This window comes from Hevea brasiliensis, chromosome 6 (assembly GCF_030052815.1).
Source record: "Hevea brasiliensis isolate MT/VB/25A 57/8 chromosome 6, ASM3005281v1, whole genome shotgun sequence".
Lineage (NCBI taxonomy): Eukaryota > Viridiplantae > Streptophyta > Magnoliopsida > Malpighiales > Euphorbiaceae > Hevea > Hevea brasiliensis.
Genome location: NC_079498.1, coordinates 24,651,393 through 24,657,805, shown reverse-complemented (window position 1 = coordinate 24,657,805; position 6,413 = coordinate 24,651,393). Strand labels below are relative to the sequence as shown.

General features: G+C 29.9%; 1 long non-coding RNA gene across 1 annotated transcript; it reads right to left on the bottom strand.

The window, feature by feature from the left end:
* Positions 1-2,649: 2,649 nt before the first annotated feature.
* On the bottom strand, positions 2,650-5,017 carry LOC110664101 (uncharacterized). The gene is made up of 2 exons (XR_002496634.2): positions 3,812-5,017; positions 2,650-2,916 (listed from the first exon to the last, which is right to left on the bottom strand). It is a non-coding gene; the product is annotated as an uncharacterized LOC110664101 (long non-coding RNA).
* Positions 5,018-6,413: the final 1,396 nt, after the last annotated feature.

The window sequence follows — 6,413 nt, the reverse complement described above, 5'->3', positions numbered from 1 at the left end:
TAAGATGTTTCTAATTTTAACACTTGGAGACTAAAAATTATTGTCGTCTCCTATACTTGTACCCTTAACTCACACTTCAGGGATGAAATATATAATTGTCCTCTATATTTGAGATTTTTTTTTTATTTTTAATTATGATAGAAAAGTCGTCCCCAATTCTAAATGGTAATTCAATTAGGGACAAAAAATATATTGGTCCCCTATAATATAAAAAAATTATGATTTAGGACCATAAAAAAAATTGGTCCCCAAAAATTGTCCCCTGTACTCACTTTTTTTTGTAGTATTAGTTGGTAATATTAAGAAGAAAATAGAAAAAATTTAAAAAATCTTAAAAAATTTTACCTACGAAAATTATTCGTTGGTAAATCACAAAAAGTGTGAAATTTCCACATCGTTTATGAATAGATAGGAAAGGAGTAAGTTTCTCTATAAAAGGAAAGCCACTCCTCAACATAGGGAAATTGTGGCATAGCCACTATGTGAGGCCTACATTGGGCCCCACTAGTAATTTTTTTTTAAATCATTTAAATCTTAAAAAATTAAAAAATAATTTTACATTTAAATTAAAATAATTAATATTTAATTTAAAAATAATAAAAAAAATTAAAAATAAAAAATAAATTAAAAATAAAATTAAATTAAATTAAAATTTTAAAGTAAATTAAATTAAAATTTTAAAGTAAATTAAATTAAATTTAAAAATTAAATTACATTTTAAAGTTAATTTAAATTAAAAATAAAATTAAAAATATAAAATAAAAATTAGCTATTGGTAATTACCTATGATAATTTGTTGTCATCAATAATTACCAATAAAAAATATTATTAGTAATTTGTCAGTAATTTATAAACATACAATCTCCTACGAAATTATCTATAAAAAAAATCATAATTTACCTACGAAATAATTCGTTGGTAAATTTAGCGATAATATTTTTTTCATTAGTAAAAATTACCTACGGTATAATTTATGGACAAAAAAAATTTAATTGGTAATTTGTTAGTAATCTTGATTACCAAGAACACATAGACATATTTGGTCGATAATTTTCTTAATTGTTTTTTTAATTTCTTATAGTGTTAAAATCTTATGTATTTGAACTTGTGAATTTAAGAAATATTATAAATAATTTAAATTGTCCCATTCAATATTAAATAAAATTTAAGGATTCAAAAATAGGTAACATTATGTTTGGATGACAGATTTAACATGTGAAATTTGAATATGATAAAATTATAAAATTTTAATTAATTAAATTTATAAAGATTAAAAATATCTGGAGTGTGGATTTGAAATTCTTTATAAAATCATGCTTTAAAATTCACTATAAAAAGTTCTTAATAAATAAAATTGTGTTATTTGAAACTCATAATTTATAAATAATTTATACTACAATTATATTCGTGAATATGTATATGTATTTTTGTGCTGGTTGAGCAAATGGTGGGATAAGGATTAGAAGTTGTTATGCTTAGCTGGCTGGTTAGTTAGGCTGCATAAGTTGTTTTTTTATTGGCAGAGCGTACAGGTCAATTATTTTTAGCTGTATATAAACCAATGGCAGGTTGTTGCTGACCTTAGTAAGTGCTTTGTTAACTGGTGAAAACTATCTTTCTTGGAGTAGATGGCTGATAATAGCTCTGCAAAAGATGTAAATGTGAGATGCCTCTTATTAATTCACCTAGTTTTGAGAGATGGCAGAGAGTGGATAGTATGGTAGTGTCTTGGATTCCAAATTCAATTTTGAAAGAGATAGTTGAAGCTTTCTTATATACAACTTGTACCAAGGAACTTTCGCAAGAGTTAGACCAACGTTTTGGAAAGAGTAATGGTCCACTTTTGTTCCAAATGAAAAGAGATACAGGGTATCTTAATCAGGGAAACATGTTTCTAATGGTATATTTTACTAAATTGAAGAAGAAGTGGGATGAGTTGTCTTGCTTGTATAATTTACCTACCTGCACTTATGGGGCCTCTAAAGCAGTAGCTTGTATTGAGAGTGAAGATAGGTTTATGCAATTTTTAATGGGACTTAATGGGAGTTATGACCATATTAAGAATCAAATCTTGATTAAGGATTCACTCCCTAATGTTAATAAGGCCTATTCAATGGCCTTACGGTGGAGAAACAAAGGGAGGTTCAGAATTTGGTGGTTGAGTCAAGCGATACTACTACTATAATGTTTGCTAAGTCACAGGGATTTAAGAAAGACAGTGGTTCAACCAATTTTCTTTAAGCCTGGATTTAAGAAGGAATATAACAAGAAGGATGAGAGATTTTGCACTTTCTGTAATGTTCGAGGCCATGTTAGAGAGTCTTGCTTCAAATTCTTTGGCTATCCAAAGCGGTACAAAGAATTTAAACAAAAGAAAGGAAAGCAACAGGCCAATGTTGTCTCTCATTTTGCTGACCTATGGAGGTTAAAACTCAAAGCAAGTACACTGAATGGACTGCTAGTTTGCCTAGTCTGGTTTAATAGGAAGCGGAGAAGCTGATGAAAGGAAAGATTAATGCTATTGAAGCTACTTTTGCAGATGCTGCAGATTTTGCAGGTCAGTTATCTAGTTCTAATCCTATTAGTATGATTTACAAGAATAAAGGTACGTATATGGATTATAAACACAGGAGCCACCAAGCATATGTATTCTGACCCTCAATTTTTTTTGACAAAACCATACTTCTTTCAAATCCAAAACTTGCACATTTACCTGATGGGTCCTTTCAAAATGTGACACGTGCTGGACATATCACTTTAAGTCCAAAAATTACCTTAATTGATGTTTTATGTGACACCTTTATCTCTACTGACAATCATCCTTCCTTTGCTTTCCATGACCGTGGATTCTAGCCAATCGAAGCATCTAAAACCATCAAACTGAATATCAACATCCATCTTACATCTCCTGCAAAACTGGTGAGTAGGGAGGGTGAGCTTCTAGGGAAAAACTCAGTGAGTTGGCATTTATAATATACATCATGCAACAGACGAAACTAGGAAACAAGAAGCTAAATGAATAAGTTCAATAATAAAATTTTTAAAACAAGTTGAATAAAGTAGATAATAAATTTCAACATGCATGCTATGCAATTTCTAAGATCTCCATATCAATCTTAATTTAAATTCTTCTTAGTCTCCAATCATTCCTCACATATGTAAAAATATCGATAATTGGCTCTTGACATCCAAGGATATGCCAATGTATCAAAATAGATATCAAAATCATATCCGTACTATGTTAACCTTGCAGTGGCAACTTCACCTCTCTATGTGCAGCTCTTTACTACTGTAATGATTAAACTACTGTCATCCCTCTAGCGGAAGCAAATATACTAAATATAATTCAATATCTCATAGTGATACTAAGGCATATCATAATAGTCAAGACCATACACCATCAAATTCGCCATCTCCAATAACATAATTATGTTGAATAAAAATTCATTGCTACCCAAAGTAGCTAAATAATCACTCAATCATCATGTTAATCCACAATCTCATAATATTTCTCACAATTCTAAAATATTAAATCATATTTGCTAAATTTTGCTGCTATTACTCCATAATGTGCTACTATTCTTATTACCATTTCCATTCTCATAATCTCTTAACTTTCTTTCTAGACTTGCTAATGTGCATGAAACAAGATTTGAATAATAATGAATATATAATAGAATCAAATTGAAACAAAATGAGAAATCAAATAACCAGAATATAACAATAGACATCAGAAGCAAATCACAATATTTGAAGGAACAAGAATCAATTAAGAAGTAAATTCATGCTAAATATTGTAAATACCACTCACCTGTATTGTAAGATACTAACTCACATATATCACTTTTCCATCCATATAAATCATAATCCAAAAGCTCCTCCTAAACCGTAACAATTTAATAATCAAAATCAACCATAAGTTTCACTTTCCATATTAAATATTTAATGAAAATTCGACAGCATTTTCCCTTAAAATTAAACTCAATTCCCTATCACAAACTCAAATCCACCATTCAAAAATCACATCAACATATCCATATTCCCAACTCATATCTCCATATAAATATCATTCCCAATACTTCCTACTCAAATCTCAATAAAAAAATGTCCTATAATGTATCCATAACACCAAAAATCCATCTAAACATATATAATTCTTTCTCAAAAATATTCCACAATTACATAAAAATTCAATAAATACTATATCCTATCTCAAAATAATTTTAGTTCCATCAAAATCACTTATTCAATTTAACACAACCATTAATATCCAATCTAGTAGCTTACATATTTAAATTTATATATAATGATCCAACTATTAGATAAATCCTGAATTTTAACCATATATTCAAGACATCCATATACATCATCAGCAAAAATTTTAGCATCAAATTATCTTTGCATCATGAGATATCAACATATTTATCCTCCCCTTCAAATTCTGAATTTTTGAGAAATCATTCTTAATTAGATAACTCATACAAAATAATTTATATCTCATAAACCACAAGTCTAAAATTCGCTAAATTTTAACACAACATCCTCAACATCCTAAATATCACCTGTACCAATTTCATAATTTTCTAAGCATCCTATTTATTTTCCTCAAATTTTAGTAGCCAAAATTCAGAGTTCTACTTACAATAGCCTGTGTTCAACAATTTATTTCTCAAATCTAACCATTGAAAAATCATCAAATTTTAACCATAACTTCTATACATATATAGACCTTCAACATATTCAAAACTCAACAATAAAAGATGAAGCAAACTTATCTAAACAGAAGGCAAAGCTGCTGCCCCCTGCAGAGTCTTGCTTCTGCCACTTTTCACCTTCTTCTCCATTTCTCTCTCTCAAATTCCTTATACCCCAGATCAAAATCCTTCTTTTCTCCTTGTTGGTGTTCTTTCTTGCTAGAGAAACTCAAAAAAATCCAGCACCATCTCCCTCTTCCCTTCTCTTCTTCTCCTTCTTCCCTTCTTTCTTTCTTTTCCTTTCTTTCTCCTCCTCTCCTCTTTCCCGATTATTCTTCCCATTTCTTTTTTTTTTTTTTAAATAGAGCCTGCTGGAGAGTCACGTGGGTTGCAACTGTTGAATTTTTTAACTAAATTTTATTTTGGTCCTTTAACTTTTCAAAAATCCTATTTTCCACCCCAAAACTTCTATAACTTTTCTTTCAAGTCCAAGTTCAAATTAAATTTTTCTCCCCAAAACTTTATAAATTTTATTTCTATTCAAATAATGCCATATGTAATATTTATTTAAAAATTGGGGTGTTACATTTTATGTGTTCCAAATTTTAAATGCAACTTGTTGTCTGTCAGTGTTCTTACCAAAACCTCAAATATGTTAGTAACCTTTCTTCATGACAAGTCTTTGTTGCAGGATATGCACAGTGATGAAGTCATTGCTGTAGGAAATATTCAAGCTGGATCATATATCTTAGATCCAAGTTCAATTTCTATTCCTTTTCTTCAAATTTGTTTTGTTACTTGCAATAGCCAATCATTAGACAATTAAGTCATTTGGCATGATAGGCTAGGCCATGCCTCAAACACTAAACAGAATCATATTTCTTTAATAAAGTTGAGTAAGATGGCTGATCATGTTTGTGCTATTTGTCCTTTATCTAAACAACAGAAAATTCCATTTCTTACTAGTAGTATATCCACTGCTGGAATTTTTGAGCTTGTTCATGTTGACTTGTGGGATCCACAAAAGGTAGCTTCTGTGATTGGTGCTGCTTTTATGAACACAATAGTGGATGATTTTAGTAGATACACTTGGACCTATTTCATTTCTACCAAAGCACAAGATCTATCTGTGTTGTTACATTTTATACTAATGGTTTAAACACAATTGCAAAAAACAATTAGAGAGATAAGGACTGACAATGGGACAGAGTTCCTCAACCAGACCTGCAATGAGATTTTTACAAGTAGAGGAATTATCCATCGGAAGTCTTGTGTATACAGTCCATAGCAAAATGGTGTTGTGGAAAGAAAAAACACAAACACCTTTTGCAAGTTGCCAGGTCCATAATGTTTCAAGCCAATTTTGCTAAACATTTTTTGTCAGATGCAATACTTACAGTCACTCACATAATTAATAGACTATCCACTTAAGTTTTACATCAGAAAACACCATACATGTTGTTTGATAAATTACCAGATTATTCTTACCTAAAAGTTGTAGGTTGTCTTTACTATGCTGCAAACACATCTCCCCACAGAAATAAGTTCGATCATATAGCCATGCCTTGTGTCTTGTTAGGTTATGCATCACAACATAAGGCCTATAAACTGTACGATCTTCAGTTAAAGAAAATTTTCAATTCCAAAGATGTAGTGTTTCATGTGTCAGCGTTCCCATTTTTTAATAAAATAAAATTCTACTGATTCTTTAATTCTAAT